At 42.6% G+C, this 27,172-nt stretch overlaps 1 pseudogene; it reads left to right on the forward strand.

Annotated features, from left to right (window-relative positions):
* The first annotated feature begins 257 nt into the window (after window positions 1-257).
* Window positions 258-15,691, forward strand: LOC150039292 (fibroblast growth factor 3-like; annotated as a pseudogene).
* The last annotated feature ends 11,481 nt before the right edge of the window (window positions 15,692-27,172 follow it).

Raw genomic sequence — 27,172 nt, forward strand, 5'->3', positions numbered from 1 at the left:
CATCTTGTTTTTCCCCCTTCCCTATCCAGTTTCAAATAACCAAATACAAATGTATCCAATATAGCTGCTTTTGCGCAGCAGCGGAAATTTCACCGCTCCCGGGCTCCTGGGGAAGAAATTAAAGTCAGTGTCTCCCTCTCCCCCCCTCTCTCTCCTGCTCTCTCTCCCCCTCCCCTCCCCTCTGCCCATCCCCTCCCTGCGCCTTCCATGGGCACCACGCAGGCCGGCAGCCGCCTCGTGGCGGGCGCGATGCCAGGATGGGCCTGATCTGGCTCCTGCTGCTCAGCCTGCTGGAGCCCGGCTGGCCCTCGGCGGCCCCGGGGGCGCGGCTGTGGCGCGATGCGGGCAGGCGAGGCAGCTGCGTGTACCAGCGCCTAGGCGGGGCACCCCGGCGCCACCAGCTCTACTGCACCACCCGGTACCACCTGCAGCTGCACCCCAGCGGCCGCGTGGACAGCAGCCTGGAGCACAGCGCCTACAGCTTCCTGGAGATCACGGCTGTGTAGGTGGGGTCGTGGCCATCAAGTGGCTCTTCTCTGGACGGTACCTGGCCATGAACGAGAGAGGGCGGCTCCACGCTTCGGAGCACTACAGTGCTGAATGTGAGTTCGTGGAACGAATCCACGAGCTGGGCTACAACACCTACGCCTCCCGCCTGTACCGCTCGGTGCCTGGCGGGCCCGGGGCCCGGCGCCACCCCAGTGCCCACAGGCTGTGGTACGTGGCCGTGAATGGCAAGGGCCGGCCACACCGGGGCTTCCGGGCCCGCCGCACGCAGAAGTCCTCCCTCTTCCTGGCCCGTGTGCTGGACCCCAAGGACCACGAGAGGATGCGGCTACTCCAAGGCGGCCACGGCGGCAGAGGCAGAGCCGGGGGTCAGACAGACAAATAAACAACAAAAGGAAACCCATGAATCATGGGTCTGGAAAAAAAGTACAAACTAAAAACACAGGAAACGAACTCCATAAAAAAGACAGTAGTGAACGCTTTAAGTCTGGATGACCTGAGTCATCCAGGTCCACTCGGAGGCCTTCAGGATACCAACAGGCAAGATCAGCAAAAGGACTAGACTATATTTGAAGCACTGGATATGCAAAAAAGAGAATATGAAAACTGTAAGAGAAAAATGGAGAGAAGCAAGGGAAGGCCACTTCATATTCATAAAAAGAAAGATCTCTTAATAAGAGATAACAATTTTAACATATATGCCTCTCATGTTGATGCATCCAAACTTAGGAAGCAAACAGTACTGCATTTGCCAGTGCAGATGGAGTCCAACATAATGTGAGTGGGGTGCTGTGAGACCTCAAACTCCAATAGGCAGGATATCCAGACCATTATTGGACCTCAAAACCATGAACCAAGAAACATCAGAATGGAATGGCACTGTCGACCAAATGGACTTAAGAAACCATTGCACACTACTTTATCATCCACATGATACAGTCATCCCGGAAATCCATGGAACTTTTTTCAAAGTAGATAGTGTTTTAGGATAGTAAGCAAATACTAATAAATAGATGAGAACAGAAATAATTTACTTTCTTCTTCCTGATAACAATGCAATAAAACTTGAAGTCAACTGCAAAAAAAGCTACAGAAAATATTCAAGTGCATGGAGACTGAGCACATATGATTCAATGGCCAGAAGAATTAGGAAGGAAATCAAGAAATCTTTAGCATCTAATGAATATGAAAGCATAACTCACAAGAGCCTCTGGTATAATTCAAAGGAAGTGCGAGGGGAAATGTTTCTAGCTATGATGCTAGAATCATTAAGACATACATAAAGGTGACTATGTAAATAAAGGGTGATTTCAAGGAAAGAACATAATGATACACCTAAACATGGCAGGAAAATTAGGAGGCAGAAAGCAATGATGATTGGGGAGACACGAATGAAAGCAGGATAGACTAAAAATAGAAAGAATTAACGGAATAAAACTTGTAATGAAAAGATAACTAATATCGACAAAGCCCTAGATAAAAACTAACCAAAATAAGGAAGAAAAAGACCCAAAATGGAAAAAATTGCAAGTAAAAATGGAGATGTCACAGTGAATACCAGTGTACTTTGAAGACTATGTTCTAATAAATTGAAAAATAGAGAAAAATTTGATAAATTTCTAGATGCTGTTGATTCTCCAAGGCTAAACCAACTAGATAGAGAACCATTTAAACAGAGTGAGAGCAATAAGGTTGAAATCGTAATACTCTTCAACATATGAAGTCACAGGATTAGATCCACTCAGTACTATTTTCAATATTGAATACTGGCATAGTCGTTGAACTCTTGCTGGCACAATAAGTTGGCTATGTCCTGGAGAACCTTCAGAATTCAGACCACAAGCTGACTATCTGAAACATCAACAATTTTTCTTATACTTCACAGTTTGGTGCCAAGTCAGACAACTCTTTTTTTTTTTTTTGGCAGGGGCGGGGGAGAATTCATGGAGGTCACTTGATGGTGGTTAGGAGGTTTTGTTGGAACATGGGCTGATCTGAACAATCTAAGACAACTTCACTTGTATATGAATCCTCCTTTGGTCTCACTGAGTCTTGTATTCTACTCCATTCATCTTTGGGTCTAGTTTTGTGCCAATACAAGCTGTTTTTTTTTCTTCTTATTATAGCTCTGTAATAGAGGTTGAGGTCGGGGATTATAAACCCACAAGCACTGCTTTTTTGCTTAGAGTTTCTTTGGCTATTTCACATCTTTTTTGTTCCATATGAAGGTTTGGATTGTCTTCTTTATCATTTTAGTAGCCTTGAGACAATAAAGGTAAGAGGCAGTGCCCAGTTCCTGAGTTCAAGTCTCAAGAAGAGCAAGAAAGAACTTAGCCACTGTTAATGGGTATTACACTTCCTGGTGGCTTTCACCTGGATTCCCCTGAGGAGATCTAGCCCATTCTTTATGGTGGACAGCATCGTGCTTATGTTTAGCTAGTGCCCTTCATCCAAAACTAAATCAATCAATAATGGCCTCAAGAGCTTGGTCCTCCATAATGTCTCCTACTGTGCTGAGTCCAGTGATTGTTACCACAGACCTATGACAGTGAGTCCACATCTGTCCTTCAGTGTGCCATTCCATTTATGAGCATGCCCTTGACCTTCTAAAAAGCATAATTCTTGACAGTATGGTGAAATGAAAGCCACATGGAATATAAGAATATCCTTGAATAGTGTGTGAACTGAAATTTCCCAGTGTGCAACTTTGCAGTGCACATGTTGTTTAGGGAGACAGTCACATTTCAGAGTATTAGAATACAGCTTCATGTATTAGAAAAATGGAGGAGAATGGAAACAGAATAGGCTGGACTCAATCATCAACAGAACGGGACATGAATTGGGGAATAGCAAGGGGCAGAGACCTACCCACAGGACTAGAGGTTGAGCAAGGGACTGGGTTTGGGGTAGGCCTTTATAGGGCTTAAAAAGGGAGCAAACATTAAAAGAGGGGTAATGGTCTGTTGGAGGTGCAGGGTGATGTGCTTGTCCAGGCCCCCAGTGGAATTTTCCACCTGTAGTGTGGGGGCCATTATCCCCTGGGGACCTAGGACAGAATCACCTGCCTGCAGACAAGCACCTGAGCATGCACCTGGTGCCTTGCTTGACCAGGAGGAATTGAGCAGCACTCAATCCTTCACCAAGCTCTGTGAGATCACCTCAGCCTCCAGTCCCGTTTTTTTGGGCCAGACCTGGGCCTTGAACTCAGGGCCTGGGCACTGTCCTTGGGCTTTCTCAGGGCTAGAGCTCTACCACTTGAACCACTGCACTATTTCTGACTTTTTGCTATGTATGTGGTACCGAGGAATCAAACCCCGGTCTTCGTGCATGCTAGGCAAGCATTCTACCAGTAGGCCAAACTGTCAGCCCCCTCCAGACCCACTTTGTGGTAGAGATGTTAGTGCAACCTCAGTGCAGTGAAACTAAATTGAACCCTTGCTTAGTGGAAGGAGGACAGGCCCTTCCTTCATTAGAGTGAAGAAGGTTGGCAGCCTTTGCCGTACATACATCAAATCCACTGAGCATCCTGCCAGCTTCCCAGGTCAAAACACATGAAAGAGCACTGTCTTTGTAACAGTAGACATGAAAGAAGAAAATCATGACCAGAGTATGGAACAAGAATTTTAATAGAGTGTGAAAATTCAAACCTTACAGTTCCTTCTGAAACATCTCCCCAGGATAATTCGTGAGCTCTGTCCGTTTTGGCATGTGTCCACATATTCACTCAAGAACTGGGACACACACCAGGGCCCACACTCCTGAAATTCCAATCTTCAATGGTCTGCAGTGTTTGGAGTGCTGCTGTATGAAACAGTGATGGGATTGGCTTGACCTTGACACCATTAATGGGTCAATGAGTTTCCTCTACATGTGGGTAAGAATGAGATCTAGCAGCGGCATTTTCCTCAACACCAGAGCTCTGCAGTGTGTGGTTTCCATCACGTGGTGAGTCTCATTCCAGCCTGATGTCAGAGGCTTGGATTTTGGTGTAGCCTAACTAAGAGTGGAAAGGCTGAGGGTAGGGAATTGTCCTTTGATGAAACTTTGAAGGCCAGAACACGGATTCTGGGAGTGGAAGAGCCAAGGGCACCAGTGGCGGTGACCTGTACTAGAGTCAGGTGACAATGTGGTGGGTACAGTTGTCCTGTGATGGCCCTGTGAGTACCTGTGCCCAAGGTACTCAGGGAGTCCCAGGAGGGGAGGGGAGTTTGGCTAATGCAAGAAGCCAGGGGACAGCAGAGTGGTTTTGTAGGTGAAGGAGTCTGGGTGTCCTGGGTTGGAGTTAAAGACAGTGAGGGGTGGACAGGGCAACCCAAGTCATCACGTGCCCAGCCCATGGCCAGTCAGACCCAGGGATACATGGGCACGTGGAGCTCTCCTTAAGCCTTGCTTCCCCTCCTCTTCCTGTGGAAGAGGCTGAAGCTGGATCTCTGCTTGGCAGGTGTCCTCCGGGGGAAGGTGTACTTCCACAGCACCACATGGTAGACGTCCATGGTCTTCAAGGCATAGAAAACGTTGGCATCATCAGGAATCTTCAGTTCTGGTGGAAGAGGGACACAAACCTTCTTAGCTGTCCAACCTTGGGCTGAGACCACTACCATTCCCATGCACTTAGAGATCCACTGTGGGTTAAGACCCTGAATGGCTGCAATCTCTGTGACTCCTGCATGGGAAAGGATTGCAGAAAAATGCTCCAAGGACAACTTTGGACTGCAGGTCCTGCCAGGTCAGGGTGAAGGAGGCACAAGCTATTCCCCTTCTGACCTCACTGCTGCCTTATGGGCATCTCAGACACAACAGGTTTTGCAGAGTGCAGATCAGCTCTCCTAAGGCTTGTCCTACCCCAAGCAGACAGCAAGTCTTGCCTTTGGCCTTTTATTTCTCCCCAGTCTCCTCAGTACTGCACTCTTTGTGAGAGGAAACCCCATGCTGCCAGCATAGTGGGAATGGTCAGAGGCAGGTAGGAATTCAGAACACCTCCTGCATGGAACTTGCATTCAATGCTGGTCAACTCCACAAAGACCTGGGCGGATTCTGCACCTCATTGTAAAGACAACACAGCAACACCACCATGGCACAATTGCCTTTGGGTTCTAGGGATACATGAGACTGTCTTCTCTCTTGCCATCTGTTACTGTCTCTGTCTCTTTTGCTACTTCTGTGTCTATCCCTGTCCCTGTTTCTCTGTCTCATCTATCTAAACTTTTGGCTATTTTTCAACTGATATCTTTTGCAAGTAATCAACTTTTGGTTTACTTATCTAACTCAGTGACTGGGTCCTACCCCTGACCGGTTTGTTCACTAAGTGTTGCACCATTGGATCCACAATGCCTTTTGCTGCTTTTGCCATGGTTAATAGGACTAAGGCTAGAGCCTCAGATTAGCCTCCTAATGAACTGGGTTTGTAGGCTGAGTCCTAGGCACCTGGCTTCTAACTCATTTGGAAGAAAACTCATAGGTAGAGAATATTGGGAAGTTGCCCATGAGTTCTCAATAGCTCTTTCAGGGCTTGCATTAGTCCATGATATAGGGTAAGTGGTGTTTGGAGGGATAGTTTCAATGAACTGGGGACGATGCAAGGGTCTCATGAATACTGGCATACACTTTACAACTAAGCAACACTCAAGTGTCAAATATTTTCTGTAGCCAGGTTTTCACATTGGAGTACGACACAGTCCCTTCTGGTGAGCAAGCCAGCCATTCTGTCCTATGAGCTGCATTCTCTCCAGTCCTCATATATGGTCTCTGCACTGGCTACTTCCTCCTCAGCCAGGGCAAGAACAAGCATGTCCATGAGGGCAATAGCTGTGCAGCAACCAGGGCTGGCTTGGGCCTGGGGTCTAAGGCTGCCCTTATGCTGCCATACCCTGATGGAGGGGTTGGTGGGTGAGGACACTCTCTCCTGCCAAACTTCTTCTTTTTTTATTGTAATTAGTAAAAGTGTTACATGATATTTGCCAGATAGAAGGTGCATTAATTCACATACATTGATACCCTTTCACATGTCTTGGTACCCATTTCCCTCCCCCCCACCCCCCCCACCCGTCTTGGTTTTCCCCCCTTCCCTATCAAATTTCAAATATCCAAATACAAATAAATTCAATATATCAGATAACAAAGTGAGATACTATACCAATATGAGATAACCAAGGGACAGCAAAGGAGATGAGAGACAACATAGTACATTAAGGACAACAATCATTCATTATATGGCTTTTGTTTCGATATCCTGGAGGTCCTTTCAATTAGCTTCACATTATATGTCCTTATGTATCAAGATTTTGCTCTATTGCAAATCTCTGCTAGTAGAGCCCAAGGTATCTACTGATTATGACGTATGAGGGAAACCATTGAGCCTAAGTTCCTTTGAGTTTGGCTTACTTCACTTAATATGATTTTTTCTAAGTCTTTCCATTTCCTAACAAATGGGGCGATGTTATTCTTTCTGACAGCAGCATAGAATTCCATTGTGTACAAATCAACAAATCTTGTTGATCCACTCATCAACTGAGGGACATCTAGGTTGGTTCCATATCTTTGCTATGGTGAATAGTGCTGCAATGAACATTGTTGTGCTAGTGGATTTAGTATGCCCTTGTTTCTGGATGGTTGGGTAAATGCCAAGTAGTGGAATTGCTGGGTTATAGGGGAGTTCTATGTTTAGCCTTTTGAGGCACTGCCACACTGCTTTCCATAGTGGTTGAACGAGTTTGCACTCCCACCAACAGTGTAGTAGTGATCCCTCCTGGCCACATCCCCTCCAGCATCTGTTGTCATTCGTTTTCCTGATGCTGGACATTCTAGCTGGAGTGAGGTGGAATCTTAGAGTTGTTTTGATTTGCATTTCTTTTATGACCAGAGATGTTCAGGATTTCTTCATGTGTCTATAGGCCATTTTTGTTTCTTCTTCAGAGAAGATTCTCTTTAAGTCTTCGGCCCATTTTTTAATGGGATGGTTGTTACTTTGGAGGTTAGTTTTGGAGTGATTCAATTTTTTGAGTTGTTGATATATTTTAGATATGAGTCCTTTGTCCGTTGTTTGGTTGGTGAAGATCTTCTCCCACTCTGTAGGCTTCCTGATTAGTTTACTATCTATGTCCTTTGCCATACAAAAGCTCTGCAGTTTAATGCAGTCCCACTTATCTAGCCTTTCTCTGATTTGTTGGGATTCTTGGTCCTTATTAAGAAAGTTTTGACCTGTGCCAAGGAGGCCTAGTTTATCTCCTATTCCTTCCTGTAGAGTTTTCAGTGTGTCAGCTTTTACCTCCAGGTCTTTGATCCATTTGGAGTTAATTCTAGTGCAAGGTGATAAAGAAGGATCCAGCTTTAGTTTTCTGCAGGTGCTTAACCAGTTCTGCCAGCACAACTTGTTGAAGAGGCTGTCTTTCTTCCATTCTATTTTTTTGGCTCCCTTGTCAAAGATTAGGTGGCCATAGGTCTGTGGTTTAATATCTGGGTCCTCAGTTCTATTCCATTGGTCTTCAGGCCTGTTCCTGTGCCAGTACCAAGCTGTTTTGAGAATTATAGCTCTGTAATAGAGTGTAAAGTTTGGAATTGAAATTCCTCCAGCGCTGTTCTTTCTGCTAAGAAGTGTTTTTGCTGTACGGGGTCTTTTATTATTCCATATGAAATTTTGGATTGCCTCTTCTATTTCTTTAAAGAATGACATTGGGATGTTGATGGGTATTGCATTGAATTTGTAGATAGCTCTTGGCAAGATTGTCATTTTCACAATGTCGATTCTTCCAATCCAGGAGCATGGGAGGTTTTTCCATTTCCTTAGTTCTGCTTTAATTTCCTTTTTTAGGGTTTTAAATTTTCGTCAAAAAGGTCCTTTACATTCTTAGTTAAGCTAATTCCTAGGTACTTTATTTTCTTTGAGGCTATTGTGAAAGGAGTTTCTTTCCTGATTACTGCCTCGTTCCTCTCACTGTTGGCATAAAGGAAGGCAATTGATTTTTGAGGGTTGATTTTATAGCCTGCTACTCTTCCAAAGCTTTGAATCAGCTCAAGGAGCTTGGGAGTAGAGTCTATAGGATTCTTTAAATACAGAATCATGTCATCTGCAAAGAGGGATAGTTTTATTTCCTCTTTCCCTACTTGGATCCCCTTTATGGTTGCTTCTTGCCTTATTGCACTAGGAATTCTAGTACTATGTTAAAGAGGAGTGGAGAGAGTGGGCATCCTTGTCTCATTCCTGATTTTGGAGGGAATGGCTTTAGATTTTCACCATTAAGTGTAATACTAGCAGTGGGTTTCTCATACACAGCCTTTATTACATTGTGCCTCAGGATCTCTTAACTTGCTGCCTAATACTTTTATTATGATAGGCTTAGTAAAAACAGTTTTAGGCTGCTTACTTTGTGCTAAGAGACATGTGGATCATTATCTTTATTTACTGGTTGCTTTTCTCTGTGTTTAGAGACTTCTGGACGGCTATCTTGACAAAGTTAATCTGTAGACTGCTCTGCCTTATGCTAAGGAATGTTTGAACTGTTATCTCGACAGGTTTACTTGCCCCATGTCCTGTTTTCTCAGGCCCCGTTTCTTGCTTACCATGATAGTCTTGCAAATTAAAATTTGTGCTGTGCTAGCCCCTGCTGTAAAGCCTTATAAAAACCCCCTCTGACTTTCAATAAACAGACCTTGATCAGAACACTGTCTTGGTCTCATTTCTTTGTGTTTGTCTGTCCCACTTATTTAGGTATGGTTCCCTCTCGGGTCTCAGTTGACTGAACCCTGCGGGCCAGGGCAGTTCTGGAGCTCTTTTTGGTCAAAGCTAGAGTACTACAGCTTCAAGCCTCATGTCTACTTGTGGATTTTTCAGTGGTTATTTGAAGAGAAAATTTTATGGGGCCTTTTTTGCACATGCTCTCTTTGAACAGTGATCCTCTCAGGTCAGCCTTCCACCAGCACCAACCAGGCTCTCACTGTGATTTTTATCCCTATGTAAAGAAGTTACCTTATTTTCACAGATGAGTAGAATGGTTACAGTTATATAGGACATGGATTGAGTTCTTTTCCTTTTGTCCAGTGTCATTCCTTCCACAAACTATCAGTTTCCTGCTTCTGTTTCTCCATGTGACTTGTCTTGATCACTTTCAATATAATGTCTATTGTGTATAACTGGCGAACATTTTCACCCATTTGCCCTGAGATCCATATTCCTACTCAAGATAGACACCAAATCTACCATACAGAAAGAAATAAGAAAGCAGAATCAGCAAAACCACACAAGGAAAAAAATATTTCCCATACATTGTAGTTCATTGAGATATGTTTCTGTATACCTATATATCTATTGTATGCCATATATATAATCATAAGTCTATAGCTATATATTTATGTATATATATATGGCATAGAGATTAGTATATGAGGTTATTTTTGGTCATATGATTTAGACTTGTCTTCACAGATGATTTGAGTTAACCTGTACTTTGCTGAGATAGGAGTATTAACATCTATTGTTGTATGGGGCTATCATATTCAGATAGTCTAAAATTCTGTTCAAAATGTACATAGGTGATTCATAGGTTTGTGCATCAGTATTTACCTCTTCATGGGTGTTTTTCTTTGGGATCATTCATTCATTAACATGTAATGTTAATGAACGTGCAATGAGTGTGTAATTAGTGTGTAATGAGTGTGTAACAACAAGGAAACTCCTACTTCAGCAGGATGTGAGGAATGATGTGCATATTTTGGTATTTGATTAGGCTATTTGTGTATCCTAGCAGTGGATCACTGTTGGAGAATGTTCTGTGTGCTCCTCCTTGAATGTCAGTTACCTGATTGTCAGGTGACATATTCCTCAGAGGCCTATTAGCTCCACTGGCATTATTTGAATTCAGAAGTATGTTTGTCCATCATCTTTGCCGTAGAAAGAATCACCTTCCTGGCAATTACTTGGACTTCACAGAAGTCAGAATTACAGGACATCATCAGACATGGAACATCTCTATAAGAATGAAGCTTCTTTAACAGTGGAAGGGCCTACACACTGAGGAGAGTCAGTAGATCCAGGAATTTTTGGAGCTCCCGACATCACAGAGCAGGTGCTCTTTTATCTCCAGTCTGTTACATTACAGTTCTTGAGTGTCTTGAGAACACACACACTCATATATATTTATACTTTGTTTGTGTGTATTTATCTCTATATGTATATATGTATGTAATTCTCAGCCACCTAAACCGAATTTCCAAACTAATTTCGCTATTTTTTTTTACCAGACTCATTTTTTGAAATTTAGGCTCTGGAGCTCTCTTTAAACTTTTATTTTTCATATGGCTAATGCTGTACCTTTTGACCCACAGTGTCACTTCCTGCTTTTTCTCAGCAGTTAACTAGATATTAACTAGTGTGTCCTGGAGATTCTGGCCAAGGTCTACCACTTGTTCTCAGCACCTCTTGCAGGTTTTCCTGTTTCTGTGGTCCTAGGGCTTTGTGCATGATTGGCAAGCACTCTACCACTAGGCGTCACTTCCGGGCCTGTGCATTTTAAAGGAGTACCCTGTGTTATTAGTCCAGTGTTTGTTCTCTGCAGTTCTGGTGGCATTTTCTCTGACAGGCTGCAGTCCTGCGTGGGTGGATGACCACGGGTGTCTTGGACCTCATGAGTATGGGATGACCATTCATAAGGAGGATTGGAGCAAGGTACTCTTATCCCATTGAGTATCCTCCATACTCAACAATGCACTAAGAAGGAGTCCACTTGTTGAAAAGCAGTGAAATATGATTAATGTTTACAGGCTCAAGGGCCTGTCTCTCTTATAAAATAAGGTCTGGAGTTCAATGCCTAACTAAAAAACAAACAAGCAAACAAACAATCCAAAAATCAACCATCCTGTCATGCTTTGACTCTTTCCTTTACTAAGATGAAAGAAACAGTCCCGGGGACTGTGGCTCATACACAGTCACTTTAGCTACTCTGGGGTCTGAGATGTCAAGGAGATTCAAAGGCAGCCTGAGGAGGAAATTCTGTGAGAGTTACATGTCCAAGTATCCACCAAGTACCATAGGAACGTGTGTCTCATGCGGTATAGTACTAACCTGAGAAAGGAAATCTGAGGGGACTCTAGCAAAAAGAACTTAGTCCTTGGAAATATTTGTGTTCCCGTAGGGTAACTTTCAACCGGACTTCCCTTTGAGACCAAGCATATTCCTTATGTTTCATCCTGAGTAATGTGTCATCACGTGTTTATACTAGAGAGGATTGGCCACAGAGTCAATGAATATGAGCATATATCCCCAATAATCATTTGTCATTCATTTAATAAATTTGTACATAATTTTTGACAAAGCATACTTCACAGTTATATGCTAAAAGAATACCCAAACATATAGTAGTGTGACTTAAAAATTATTACTCACACACATGGACACACACAGAAACACACACACAGACACAGACACATACACACACATATACACACCCACCCCCTCACAAACAAATCACACTGGGAAAGTAGGACTGGTAATGTCCAGGAGATTTAGATATGTTCAGCTCCCCAGACTCTAACTGCCCTGAACTTCCCCATGTCACCAGTAGAGTCCTATGACAAAATTTCCAGAAGTGTCGGTGGTCAGGATTGACCCATTTTCAACACAAGTGGGCCAGGCACCCTCTATGCTCTTCCATGAGGCCTGAGCTTCTTCCATTTGAGAAAAATTGGGCAAACATCTCCTCAACATCTGCTAGCCACACAAGTGAGCTTTTGGGGGCTTGTGTTGACTGTGGGTGCCGGGATACCAAGGTTCTTAGTTCCATTGTGAAGGAAGTGAGGTCATCTGTGGATGTCCCTTCAGTTGAGCCCTTCCTTCTGACACACCATCCCCAGATGAACCCTTTTCTCACCACTTGCTAATCCTGAGCACAAACACATTCATCCAGTGTTTCAGCAACTGTTCAATACTACTTTCCCCAGGTAGATTTGGGTACAGCAGCCACACCATGTTGTTGGAGATACAGATGGGTTCTGTGCCTCCTGGTGCCCTGTCCTGTACCCCATTTACCTCAATTTCCAGTGTGCTAAGATGGTGACTTCTAAGAGATAGAACAGGGCAATGGTAAGAAGAGGAACCTTGTAACATTCTATGGGATGCCCAGTGGACAGGCCTCAGGGCTGAAGCTCCACCATGTCCCAAGCTGCATACAGAAGAGCACTAAGGCTGAGCCCAATGTGTTCTAGCCACTGACAGAATCTCAGTCTACAATCACAAGCCTGTCCTTACAGGGTCCTGAGAATTGAAGGCTGGGTAAAGCAAGTCTGTCCAGTAGAGCTAGGGAACTTTGATTTCCTCCAATGACCAGGTGATTTCTTTTTTTTTTCTTTTTTTTGCCAGTCCTGGGCTTGAGCTCAGGGCCTGAGCACTGTCCTTGGACTTTCTCAAGGCTAGAGCTCTACTACTTGAGCCTCAGCACCACTTCCGGCTTTTTTCTATGTATGTGGTACCAAGGAATCGAACCCGGGTCTTCATGCATGCTAGGCAAGCACTTTAACCACTAGGCCAAACTCCCAGCCCAATGACAGGTGATTTCATTTCCAGGCCCTATGATATTCCTTGAACACCTGTCCTGTCATGTCCTCTCATCCACACTGGTCTCTGGACAGGGATGTGCCTATTTATGCCTCCAGTGTAGCTTGCATGACAGACATGAATGGTTGTTTTTTTGTGTTCCTTCCTGGTTCCAATTGTGAAGCTTGTGTTCTGGAACTGGGTATTGGTCTAACACTTCTTTGCTCCAGGCTGGAACTCTGTCACTTCAGCCACTCTTCCACTTTTGGCTTGTTAATGTCAGGAACTTTTCTTCTGGAGATGGCTTGGAACCTTGGTCTCCACAGCTTAGCCACTGAGAAGCTATTGTTACAGTGTGTCCCTATTTGTGCATGGTTTCTATAATAACTTTTCATTGCTGTTTATCACATCTCCTTTCCTTTCAACTGCTGGACACATTCATGTTGACATGACGTACATGACAGGCCAATATCTGAAGATCATTGCACTCACTCTACATCATAGACCTTCCCATGGCCTGTCGAGGAAAGTACAAGCAGTGATGATGTCATTACCCTCCCTAGGATTCCCCTCTCTGCTGCTTCTCAAGACCCAGAATCAGTTCTGGAATACTTTTCTTCTCTCCTTCCCTGATGGACGCTTATAGAGCCTATCAACATTAGTACACCATGGATTATTGATAGATTTTACGGATTCTATGACTCCTAGTACAGCATTCAACCACTCAGTTGGTCTCTAACTTTGTAGATAATCAATGGAGTGTGGCCTATAGTCTTTTTAGATTCAGCTGGGACACTTGCATGGAGGAGTCCTGGGCTAGTTTGGAAAGTTCAGGGCCCACAGGTATGGTGTGGTTCTAGTCTATACCCATGGATTTATCTGAATGTTGCAGTGATGAAAACTGTAGGCTTTCTGGGTACTAGTTAATCCCAACTGTAATCCTAGTTACTCAGGAGGCTGATATCTGGGGGTCACATTTATAGCAAGCCCAGGCAGGATGGTCTATGAGACACTGACCTGCCATTAATCACCAGCAAACAAGAGGTTGAGCATTGGCTAGAGTGGTACAGCATTTTCCTTCATTGATAAAGCTCGGGATCAGCAATTTGTCCCTGAGTCCAACCCATAGGGTAGGCTCAAAACCAGACAAAAAGACCAGTAAGCATACATGTAATCATAGCTATTCAGGAACCTGAGGACTATGGTTCTAAGCCAGGAAGAGTAGAAAAATCTGTGAGGCTCTTATCTCCAATTAACCAACAGAAAATCTGGAAAGTGAAGTGTGGCTCAAGTGAAAAAATGCCAACTTTAAGAGGAAAACCCAGCAGAGAGTAGAAGACAACCTGTCAAGGATTCTGAATCATCTAGAATCATCCCCATGACTCGAGATCCTTCATCTACTCACTCCTACAAAATCCTTTCTGCCATGCAAGGGGAAGTCCACTGCTTCTAGGAATTTAGTCACTGATGTGTTTGGGCTTTCTTTTCTATAGAGAAATCAGGAGAATCAGCTTGGGAGAATCAGAGGAAAGCAAACATGAGTTTTCTTCCCAAGTCTAGGGCTCAAGGAGACCTGGTGAGCTGGGAACCATGACTTCGTGATTTCAGATCCTTTCTGGCTGTGACAAGACCAAATCCTAACTGATAATGGATTTGTCTGGGGCCTGAGGACTTGTGGGATTCTCTGCAGTGTTAAGCCAGGCATTCTGACACTGGAAAATGTGATGAGCACAGGAACTTCTGTGAAGGAGGCCAAGAGTTCCACTCAATGGAGCATCTAGGAATCTGTGTATCTGGGATGTGGTGGTGTAGGCATGAGGTGAGTCCAGATTCAAGGTTGTAATTCCGATGATGGTGCCACCGAACCCAGCCTCTGGAGCCCATCATGGATTTTTTTTTTAATCACCAGAACAATATATGTTTCTAGAGGAAGATTATTGGCAAGGTAGCCAGTATGGGGACATGGAGATCCAGCTTTCATCTAATTGTCCTGGGGATGTGATTTGGTGCGATGAGGAAAGAGCTGATGAGGTCTGGGGAAAGGAGAAGTGATGGAGGGAAAGTGGTTTGGGGTCTGCACATGCGCGTTCAACCCTCCTTGATCTTTGTCAGACCATGTTCAGCAAATGTAGATGGTGGGGAGCTTGGCCTCTTCAAAGATCCCATATGCAAACTCAAGGGAGGAGTTGACAGTATCAAGGAAAATGACCTTCAAGTCTTTGCACAGTATCCTTAGCCATTGCTGTCATCACAGTCCATGTGACAGAGCAAATATGAGACTATTGATGTAGTTATTCCAGAATGAGAGACTCTAAAGGTGCATTAAACAGCAGGTTCTAGTTTGTTGGCTCTCAAACTGGCTTTTGGGGTCCCTTAGCATGCTAAGAGGTAAGGATTGGTGTCCTGTGCCTCGCGTTTCCACAGGTGCCATCAGTGGTAGTAGAAGCTAAAGTGTTGGGAGGATGGGCAGGTTGCCATGAATGTGGAATCACGTCTGGTTCTGAGGATGTGAATTCTCCTCAACTGCAGTCATCCCCACACATGGGTGTGCCTCTTCATTGTGTGGATCTGAAGGGAGAATTAGGAGTTGTCTATCTTAACCCCTTCCACTATCAAGGACAAGCCCATGCACACCTTCTCCAGGGAACCACAGACTCATTGTAAGCAGGGTTCTGAGAGAAGGCCTCTTCAGAAAGGATCATTTCCAAAGAGGATAGAATGCTTTCATTCTGTGAGGCACTTCACTAGTTAGCTAGGTAAATTTGGAGATGTATACCATATTTGTCTCATTTGGGAAGCTCCCACAGGATGTTGTTGGAAGAGACATGGTGATTTCCCAGTAAATATTACCTTTAATGCAAACTGTTCCTGATAAGAGGAAATGGAATAGATCCTCCTGCCTTCCAGTTTGGGCTTTTAAATAGCCAGTTTCCACTGCTTAAAACTTACAAAACAAAACATACTTTCTTCCTTCAATTCTTCCTTTCTTCCTTCCTTCTTTCCTTGCTTCCTTCTTTTTTCTGTCCTTCCTCCATCCCTCCCTTGCTTCACTGCTGTCTACCTATTTTGCTCTTGTCCATCTTTCCTCCCTGTCTCCTCCCAACTCCCCTCCCCCCCTCTCTCTCTGCTTTGCTCCTTTTCTCTGTCTTCCTCACTCTTCTTCCTTTCTTTTTGATGTCTGTTCTGGGGCTTGATTAAGGGCGTCTTGTTCTTTCTTTTATCAGGGTTGGCCCTTCTTACTTGATCTGTATCTCCACTTCCAACTTGTTGGTGATTACTTGTAGACAAGACGTTCCTGTCTGAGTGGGTTTGAGCCAAGGCCTCAGGTATCAGCCTCCTGAGTAGCTAGGATTTCCAGTGTAAGCCTCCAGCAATTGTGGCTGAGATTGATGGTGGGGCAAGTTGGCCTACACGTGTCCTGTGCTGTTCTTCATCCTTCACTGAATGGTCATCAGGTCACCTGTTTGAGCATTTATTTGGGATAACTTTCCCGTATATTGATTGCCAGTCCCTAATCTCACTTAAGGGGGATGGTGCTCTCTTCTTAATAGGAAACACTCATAACACAAGCTATTGAGGGTTTCTGTGAATGGAAGTTCAAAGTCAATCTGGACAGAAAATTCTTGAGAGCCCTTCTTCAATTCATGAGCAAAATGTTAGACTGGAGGCAGATTGAAGTGCTAGAGCAGCGGCTGTGAACTAAGAACACACACACACAAAGACATACACACATAAACTGAGGGAAGAAGGAAAAGTCTGGTGTGGTGGACTCCTCTGTGAGTGGCCTGGTAGATGTCCTGGTCACCTTTCTCTGGGGATGAAGTACTGGGGATGTTTGGTATCCCATAATGCCATCCTGCCTTCTCCATGCTGGGATCACCTGCTTAGCCCTCTCAGAAAGCACCATGTGATCTCCAAAGCACACTCCTCATCTGTCTCTGACTTCAACTCCTGGAGCTCACAGCAGATGTCAAGATTACTACAGTGAGACTGTGAACTCATACATTGTAGGACCCAACGCTGTCCCCAAAGTCAAGTATTTCTAATATTCACCACATGTGAAAGCCTTTGTGCTCACTGAGATGTTAATTTTAAAATTGTTTATCTCAGGCTGAATATGTTTCTATGAGTTTGTTTATAGTTACAAAACCTTTCATTTCCTAAATGTGTACCTGGATGAGCTCAGTGTGTTTTTGTAGTATATAAGTTCATTTTAGCAGTATAGAACATCCCACGTAATAGTAAAAACTAAATTTCAAGTTTCTATGTTTTTAAAGTGCTCTGTGTGCTGATATAGTAGAAATCCATTCTGACCAGTAATTTTACAAAAAAGACATCACTTAAGCATGGGTTTGTTCAAGTATGCATAGATTTAAACATGCTAAAATCTAACAGCAGCACTAGCATACATAATGGAAGATGGCAGAGATGGTGAGAGGGAATATCAAAATGCCAGCCTATAAGGTAATAAGAGCATAAACAACGATTCTGCATGTTCTGATAACATTTGTTGGATGAAACAGGAGTAAAAGTAAGATAGGTAATTCATTCCTTATCAAAAATAAAGCAGAAGTCAAGTTCCAAATGGTAAGAGATTGTACCAAAATGTTGAGAGATTTTTTGGCTGATAGGTTGCTTCTTTCATGCTGTCCTCACTGTCTGCACCAAAGTCTTTCCCTGGTTTCAGGATGAGTGTAATATTACCTTCATAAAATGAGTTTGTTATTGCTCCTTCTGCTTCTATTTCTTGGAATAGTTTCAAGAGTATAGGTGTTACTTCAACTTTAAATGTCTTGTAGAATTCCGCAGTGAAACCAGCTGGACCTGGGCTCTTTTGGTTGGCATTTCCAATTGCTTCTGCAATTTCATTGTATGAAATTGGTTTGCTCAATTTGTTTACCGCTTCATTGTTCTATGTGGATAGCCTATATTATTTAAGAAATCATCCATTTCTACTAGATTTTCTTGTTTCTTTGAATATAGGACCTGGTACTATTTATTCATAATTGACTGAATTTCTTGGATATCGGTTGTGATTATTCGCGTTGGGTCTCTAATCTTATTTATTTGAGTCTCCCCTTTCCTTTTTTTGATTAATCTTGCCAGGGTCTGTCAATTTTGTCGACTCTTTCCAAGAACCAACTTTTTGATTTATTAATTTTGTGTACAGTAGATCTTATTTCAATCTCTGATATTTCTGATTTTATTTTTGTTATTTCTGTTGTTCTAGTTGTTTCAGAATTAACTTTTTCTTGCTCCTCTAGGTGCTTCAATTTCTTCCTTAGGTTATTTACATGCTCTTCTGTCCTTTTAATATGGGCTCCTAGTGCGATAAATTTGCCTCTTAGAACTGCCTTTGCTGTGTTCCAGAAGTTCTTTTGTGATCTCTTGATTGTCATTACATTCAAGAAAATTTTGAATTTTTTCTTTGATCTGATCTGTAACCCAGGAGTTATTCGAAGTGTGTTGTTCAGCTTCCAAGTGTTTAAATGTTTTTTTGACTTTTACAGCATTGTTCAGGACTAGTCTGACTCCACTTTGATCAGATAGAACATATGGGATTATATCAGTCTTCTTGTATCTGCTTAAGTTTTCTGTATGAAATATGATCTATTTTGGATTGTGTTCCATGTGCTGCTGAGTAATATGTAAAAAGTTTCGCTCTTGGATGGAAGACTCCATGTATATCTGTTAAACCCAGATGGGCTATAGTGTCATTTAAGTCGATGGTGTCTTTGCTTAACTTTTATTGAGCTGACCTGTCATTTGGTAAAAATGGCGTATTGGAGTCTCCCACTATGACTGTGTTTTAGTCTATCTTGTTCTGTAATTCTAAGAGAGTTTGCTTGACAAATTTGGGTGCTCCCGTGTTGGGGGAGTAAATATTTATAACTGTAATATTGTGGGTATGAATTATACCCTTTACTAATATGTAGTGGAAGTCTTTATCTGTATGTACTGATTTTACTGAGAAGTTAATTTTGTCAGAGATTAAGATTGCGACTCATGCTTTTTTGCCTGGTGCGTTGGAGTGGAAAATTTTTTTTCCACCCTTTCACTTGGAATTTGTTTCTGTCTTTGTCTCTTGGAGGCAACATATGGATGGGTCTTATTTCTTAATCCAGTCTGCTGTTCTGTGTCTTTTGATTGGATTGTTCAGCCTGTTCACATTTAGGGAAATTATGGAAAAGTATTCGGTGTCCTTTGTCATCATTTAATTTTACTTCTGAATTTCTTTCTCTCTTCCCCCCTTTTGTGTTTAGTGATTTATAGGTAATTGCTTCTTGATGGGAGTTCTAGCTGTTCTGCAATTTGTTCTTGATTGTTTAATATTTTTTTGTAATGTTGGGTTAGTGTGCATGTATTCATATAGCTTCTCTTTGGAATGAAATATTAGTGTTTCACCCTCAAACGTAAATGCTAGTTTTGCGGGATAAATCAGTCTGGGTTGGCAGTTGTTGGTCTTCAAAGTATGGATGATGTTTTTCCAAGCTTTTCTTGCATTTAGGGTTTGTGTAGAGAGGTCTTCAGTTATTCTATTTTTTTTCTCATTGTAGGATAGCTCTTTCTTTGTTTTTGAAGCATTTAAGATCAGCTCCTTGGTATTCAGGTCTAGTGTCTTTACTATGATATGTCTAGATGAGTTCCTTCTAGGATCTTGACTGTTTGGAGTCCTGAAACCTTCAATAATGTATTTTCCCTTATGAGGTTGGGGAAGTTCTCTGCTATGATTTTGGTGAATAAGGGTTGCAGTCCTTTATCAAGGTACTCCTCCCCTTCATAGATCCCTATGATAAGAAGATTAGATTTCTTGGCTGCATCTGCCAATTTCTCTTTGGTGAATTCTCACTGATTTCTCCAGGCTGATGATTCTCTGTTCTAGCTCTTGTGTTTTATCTTACATTCCTGATGTCCTATTCTCCATCTCAGTCAATCTGTTGCTTAATGCATCCATTTTTGCTTGAATTGTGGACACTGAGCTGGATGTCTGCTGAGAGGGTATTAATCTTTTCTTCCTCTTCTCTTTTGAATTCGAGGAGCTCCTTGGTAATTTCCTGCTTTTGTTTTTGGAATTCTGCTTTAATCTCTTTTTTCATGTCCACAATCATCTCCTTGAATAGAGTCATGTTTCATGTTTCTTCAGGTGTCATTTCTTGAGATGGTGACATCTCTCCTCACTCTTGTTTCCTTTTGCATTTTGTGTGGGACTTTGATTATTTACATATGTCATAATTCGTCGTTGTGCTTTCCGAGGCATCGAGGACTGTTGTTGTAGGTTCGCTCTGTGGTGGGTAGGTGGTAGTCTTTACTTGGTTTGGGACTGGTGGTTCTGGGAATCTGTGTATACATGTGTTTCTCAGCCAAATTAGTTCCACTGCTTACTAGGTCAGAGTTTGCAGCGTTTACAGGTGTTCAGCCTGTTTCCAGAGGCTGTGTGTGGTTGCACGGCTAGCTCTCAGCCCAACCAGTGGCCCCACAGTGTGCCCTAGGATTGAGCTGCGAGCTTTGGTCTCAGCTAGCCCCATGGATGGCTAGTTTTCCTGCTCTGTTCCTAGGGTTGGGGCCCTCCCAAGGCCCTGGTGGTTGGGATTTTCCTGGAGCTCTCAGCTAAATCAGTCCGACTGGTTTCTGTCCTCTTCCCAGGGGCTGGGCCCAGCTGAGGACATGGGCTCTGAGGGAGGAGCTGGGCCTTTCTGGCTCTCAGAGGGCAAGCTCGACCCCTGATGATCTGCCCTTCAATTCCCTGCTGTGTTTCAGCTGCTTTGGCTGAGAGTCTTTTTGTGACTCTTGGGTTGCCCCTCAATGTTGTCTTGCTGGAGGCACCCAAGAGTAGGGCCCCCCTCTTTGGTTTGGGGCATTCAGATGATTGCTCCTAGATTCCCATACACTGCCACCCATTGTTGGAAGGAAGGGTCTCAGCCCCCCACAGTCTCCAGTTTCAATGGCCTGGGAGAGGAGGCTGTTGGGTAGGTGGGAGCAGGGACACCTCTGCCCCCTTTGGTGGGGTGCTAGGTCTTAGAGCCCACCCAACTGTCAGTCTCCAGTCAATGGCTAGGGGAAGGGACCTGTTGGGGGAATGGACAGGATTCTGTATTCCTTCCCCCCTGCACTTGCCAGTCTTTCTTGGGAAGGGTGGGAGGGGTCTGGGTTAAGTCCTGTAGCTTGCCACCAGCTCTGCTTTCCCGATGGCTTTGGGGAACCCACTGGACTGATTACTCATCTCAGTTTGGCTGTGAGCTGCTCTGCTGTGTTAGAGGGTCGTTTACCTCCCCTTTGGTTTCCACCGCCATCTGTGCTGCTAATGTCAGGACTGTGTGGGTTCCTGTGTCTGGATTCTGCTGCTTGCTGGCGTTGGTGGAGGATGGGGCTCCCTGGGGCAGCGCCCTCTGCTGAGGCTTTCGTGGCTTGGAGCTGGCAGCGAGGGGTGGGGGAGTGGTCCTCGTGTTTAGGGTTCTTTGAGAACATTGGATATAAGTTTCATCTGGATGTCTTTTCCAATTTGTGTACTTCTCCATTGCTTCTTGAATATGTAGTTGTGGGTTTCTTAGGCTAGTTGGCTCGTAGGATTCCCTGATTCTCCTTTTTTTTGTGGGAGAGAGCTAGGCTGGGTCCCTATTGTCTTGGTGCCATCTTTCTCCCTCCTGACCTTCGTTAATTATGTTTATTAATTGCATTTGTATAGCATTTAAAGGACTCTCCTCTAGTTTTGCCATTGATTGCTCCATTGCCTGTTTATATTGGGTGGGAGATGCTATTCCTTGATTTGCCATTTTTCTTGAGTTTCTTTTTCTGCCCATTTGAAAACAGGTGCAAGATTAATACTGCAGAAGATTGCAACTTTTAAGATATAACCAACCTAGAACTCTTTAGCTGGCCAGACAATAGATGCTCAAATTTTAGATTGGTATTAGCACTCTCTCTCTCTTTTTGTGCACTGACAGGCAAATCCAATATCACCATCCATCACCATTTTACGACCAAAAAAATCAACCCTTCAGTCCAATCTCTATTGTATTTAAGTCCATCTGGACCTACAGTATAATTGAAAACCTAGATATATAGGATTGCTTAACAGGCATCAGTTGTAGATCCATGCACTATAAAAGTTGAATGATGAACACAAAACCAAAGATAGAAAAATAGTATGAAAGACAAGAGGCGAGGTAAGAAAAGAGTAATGTAGGAGTGTAACATTAATATAGTAATGAAGAAAAGGGATAGTGTAAGGATAACTGACCGAAGTTGGTAGAAAATTAAAATAGTTGAGTACAAAATTTAGAAAAAATAAAACATGAAAATAAGAAGAGTAATAAGAAGAATATATAGAGAAAAGAGGAAGGTATATATAGGAGAGCTCATTGATAAAAATTTTAAAAAGTAAAAATAAACAAAAAAGAAAAATAAAAACATAAAAAAGGTGGGGGGACATCAGACACAATTGTGAGTTCTTAGACAAGAAATGCTAGGGTAAAGAACCAACAGATTAAAAAGCAGGTGACTGTATCAATATAAATATCATTTGTATCCAGTCTCTACCCAGTGCTGTCACTATGTTTCTAGGAACGACCACAATGACGGAAGGAAAGCAGGCAGGGAGGTTTGGGTGGGGGGAAAAGGAAATAATCATAACATTAAAAAAAGCAGGTGGAGGTAAAATGGAAAAAAAAGAACATTAAAAATGCAAATGAAATACAGTAGAAAAAAAGGAAAACAAGAAAGAAAGAGAAAAAAAGGGTATTCTTCAGTTCGTTTTATTTTTTTGGGGGGTGGACAGGGTAGGAAACTTGTGTCTCCACTAAATTTGGGATCCAAACCCTTCAAAAAGTCTTTTTCTCTTCCGATTTGGCTTTGAGGTGTTTCTGATCACTTTGCTTGATTGGGCAAAAAAAAAAAAAGCGGGTGGAGTCACACATGGCTTTGTTTTTTTTATTTTATTTTTCATTTATTTATTTATTTATTTATTTATTTATTTATTTTTTATTGTAATTAGTAAAAGTGTTACATGATATTTGCCAGATAGAAGGTGCATTAATTCACATACATTGATACCCTTTCACATGTCTTGGTACCCATTTCCCTCCCCCCTCACACCCCCCACCCCTCTTGGTTTTCCCACACATGGCTTTGTTTACCAGGACTGTGTCCCGCCCATGGGAAGGAATTTCTTCTAGGACAGATGGTGGCCTGGCTAAGTTGCCTCTGGGAAAACCTTTGCCCTTTTGAATGATGGCATCGTCAGCATACTTCTCAGGCTCCAGTTGTTTGGTAGGGTCTTTGTCAGCAGCAGTCAAGATGGCACTGCTATACAAAAGCTCTGCAGTTTAATGCAGTCCCGCTTATCCAGCATTTCTCTGATTTGTTGTGATTCTTGGTCCTTATTAAGAAAGTTTCGACCTGTGCCAAGGAGGCCTCGTGTGTCTCCTATTCCTTCTTGTAAAGTTTTCAGAGTGTCGGCTTTTACCTCCAGGTCTTTGATCCATTTGGAGTTAATTCTAGTGCAGAGTGACAAAGAAGGATCCAACTTTAGTTTTCCGCATGTGCTTAACCAGTTCTGCCAGCACAACTTGTTGAAGAGGCTATCTTTCTTCCATTCTATTTTTTTGGCTCCCTTGTCAAAGATTAGGTGGCCATAGGTCTGTGGTTTAATATCTGGGTCTTCAGTTCTATTCCATTGGTCTTCAGACCTGTTCTTGTGTCAGTACCAAGCTGTTTTGATAATTATAGCTCTGTAAGAGTCTAAAGTTTGGTATTGAAATTCCTCCTGCGCTGTTCTTTCTTCTAAGAAGTGTTTTTGCTATACGGGGTCTTTTATTATTCCATATGAAATTTTGGGTTGCCTCTTCTAACTAAGTAGGAAGCCTACAGAGTGGGAGAAGATCTTCACCAACCATACAACAGACAAAGGCCTCATATCTAAAATATAGGAACAGCTCAAAAAATTGAATCAATCCAAAACTAATCTCCAAAGTAACAACCATCCCATGAAAAGATGGGCCAAAGACTTAAAGAGAGTCTTCTCTGAAGAAGAAACAAAAATGGCCTAGAGACACATGAAGAAATGCTTGACATCTCTGGTCATAAAAGAAATGCAAATCAAAACAACTCCAAGATTCCACCTCACTCCAGTTAGAATGGCCAGGATCAAGAAAACTAAGAATAACAGATGCTGGAGGGGATGTGGCCAGGAAGGATCACTACTACACTGTTGGTGGGAGTGCAAACTCATTCAACCACTATGGAAAGCAGTATGGCAGTTCCTCAAAAGACTAAACATAGAACTCCCCTATAACCCAGCAATTCCACTACTTGGCATTTACCCAATCATCCAGAAACAAGGACACACTAAATCCACCAGCACAACAATGTTCATTGCAGCATTATTTACCATAGCAAAGATATGGAACCAACCTAGATGTCCCTTAGTTGATGAGTGGATCAACAAGATGTGGTATTTGTACACAATGGAATTCTATGCTGCTGTCAGAAAGAATGACATTGCCCCAGGGAAAGACTTAGAAAAGATCATATTAAGTGAAGTAAGCCAGTCTCAAAGGAACTTAGGCTCAATGGTTTCCCTCATTCGTCATAATCAGTAGAAACCTTGGACTCTCCTAGCAGAGATTTGCAATAGAGCAAAACCTTGATACAAAAGGCCATATAGTAGGACGCTAAATGAAAGCATCTGTAGGATATAGAAACATAAGCCATATAATGAATGATTGTTGTTCTTAAGGTACTATGTTATCTCTCATCTCTTTTGCTGTCCCTTAGTTATCTCATATTGTACAGTATCTCACTTTGTTACCTGATATATCGTATATATTTGTATTTGGTTATTTGAAATTGGATAGGGAATGGGGGAAAACAAGATGAGTGGTGGGGGTGGTGGGGAGGGAAATGGGGACCAAGACATGTGAAAGGGTATCAATGTTAATGCACCATCTATCTTGCAAATATCATGTAACGCTTCTATTCATTACAATAAAAATATATGAAAAAAATTAAAAATTAAGAAAAAAAAGATGGCACTGCTCTCCGCTAGTGGGGGAAGGGATTCCTTCCCAATGCCATTCTGCGAGCAAAAGTGGAAACGTCTCCACAGAAGTACTCACAAATTGCTGGATTTTCTGGTTCCGTGAAGCTGGCTGGCCCGCGCCATGACCGGGTGATGGCTCTGGACTCACTCATGCTCTGTCTGCCTCTGGAGCTGGCAGGTCTGCGCTGCTAAGAAGCTCTGTCTGCTCAGGTCCTGGAGTGAAGCTTTGTCACTTTGGCAGCTCCAAGAAGCTGGCGCTGCTCCACACTGTCGCTGTCTTCTTGCTCTGGTTTCCTGCTTTTCTCCTCTCTAACAGATCTCTGTGGTACTAAAGCTTACTAAGGATGGATCTTTGGATATGAACTTTTTCCTACGATGCTAGAACTTGTACATTGGAGAGAGCTCCGAAAGACTCACACTCAACCACCACCATCTTCCATCGATCCCCTTCTAATAGACTTTTGAAGTTGATATTCCTCCAGCTCTGTCCTGCTAAGGATTGTTTCTGCTATTCTGAGTCCTCTGTTCTTCCACATTAACTTTTGGATTGCTTATTCTATATCATGGAAGGATGTTCTTGAGATTTTAATGGGTATTACTTTGACTCATAGAACACGTTGGGCAGGAAGTAATATCATTTTCACAATTTTAATTTTTCCCAATTCAGGAGCATGTAAGGCTTTTTCAACTTCCTTGAATCTGCTTTAATTTCTTTTTTCAGGTTTTGAAAGTTTTCATCATAGATAAGCTTTACAACTTTGGTGAATTTCTAATATTTTATTTACTTATTTATTGTTATTTATTTATTTGCAGGGCTTGAACTCTAGGCCTGGGTGTTGTGCCTGAGCTCTTCAGTTCAAGGCTATTGCCCTACCTCTTGAGCCACAGTGCCACTTCTAGCTTTATGGTGGTTTTTTTGGCAATGAGTCTCATGGGCTTTAGTGTCTGAAGTGGCTTTGAACCATGATCCTCAGATCTCAGCCTCCTGAATGGTTTGGATTACAGGTGTGAGCCTCTGCCCCTAGCTTTTATTATTATTAATATCATTGTTTTTTGAAGCTACTTCAGCTTCTTTTGTCTCATTATTCGCATACAGTAAAGCTACAAAGTTTTGTATATTAATTTCTTTATTTATTTTCAAATTGTATTTTATTATCAGGGTGATGTACAGAGGGGTACATATGTACATTAGTTCTTGAACATTGATACCCCTTCCCATGTTTGTCTTCCATTTTCACTCCCGCCACCCCTAGCAGTCATCTTCTTTTTATCCTTCACTTCCCTATTTCAAACAAACAAATAAACATATACACAACGTACTAGGTACCAAAGACAGATACAATAACAAAGTGAGATAAAGCATAAGGGGAAAAAAGAGAAAATACATAACTTCACATAGTACATTAAGAGAAACAAATAGAAAGACAAACCTCTTGTTTCCATACCTTGGAGTTCATTTTGGGAAGCCTCATTCGATATGGCTGTATATATATAGCTTTTGAGCTGCTGTGATCCTCTGCTGGGAGTGTTGATTAATTTTATACACTGCTCTCTTGTCAAAGTTTCAGATGAGCCCATGTAATTTGGAGAGGAGTCTTTGGGGTTCTTTAAATCCTCAGTCATATCATCTGCAAAAATGGAGCATTTTACTTCCCCTTTTTGTATTTTTATCCACTTTATGGCTGCTTCTTCCCTTAGTGCTCTGGCTAGAAATTCCAATAGTAAACTTAAGAGGAATGGAGAGATTCATCGTCCTTACCTTGTTCCCGATTTTAGCAGAGATGGCTTTTACTGTTCACCTGAAGTATCATGCTGGCTGTGGGTTTCTCATACATAGACTGCACTATATTGAGGAATGTTCAGGGAACATAGATTCCTAGCTTCTCCAGAGCTATTTTTTTTCGCTAGTCCTGGGGCTTGAACTCAGTGCCTAAGCACTGTCCTTGGGTTTTCTCAAGGCTAGAGCTCTACAATTGGAACCTCAGCATCATTTCTGGCTTTTTCTATGTATGTGGTGCCGAGGAATCAAACCCTGGTTTTTGTGTATGCTAGGCAAGCACTCTCCCAATAGGCCATATTCATAGACCCTGTGTGTATTTTTTTAATTC

This window comes from Megascapheus bottae, unplaced genomic scaffold (assembly GCF_031878675.1).
Source record: "Megascapheus bottae isolate mThoBot1 unplaced genomic scaffold, mThoBot2.hap1 HAP1_SCAFFOLD_40, whole genome shotgun sequence".
NCBI classification, from domain to species: domain Eukaryota; kingdom Metazoa; phylum Chordata; class Mammalia; order Rodentia; family Geomyidae; genus Megascapheus; species Megascapheus bottae.